The following is a 366-nucleotide window of genomic DNA, read 5'->3' as shown; positions in this document are numbered from 1 at the left end:
CTCTCTCTCTATCTATCTATCTATCTAACATGCACTCACACACATACATGCATACACACATATACATACATACATTCATATGTATGTGTATGTGTGTATGCATGTATGTATGTAAAGACATATGGGAAAATAAGGATAAATACAAGTTTATGTCAAAGTTCCTACGCGCATTTCACCATTATGGTCCTTTAGAGCCCTACAATAGATGTTCCAAAGACATATAGACATTGAACCAGTACTGGCCTCAGGGACCACTTTATGCCATCAATTTACAGATAGCTATAACTATATTTATTCATATATACATACATACATACATACATACATACATACATACATATATATATATATATATATATATATATA

This window comes from Octopus bimaculoides, chromosome 1 (genome assembly GCF_001194135.2).
Source record: "Octopus bimaculoides isolate UCB-OBI-ISO-001 chromosome 1, ASM119413v2, whole genome shotgun sequence".
Classification (NCBI taxonomy): Eukaryota; Metazoa; Mollusca; class Cephalopoda; order Octopoda; family Octopodidae; genus Octopus; species Octopus bimaculoides.
The sequence above is the reverse complement of the archived record's forward strand: the minus strand, read 5'-3'. Positions refer to the sequence as shown.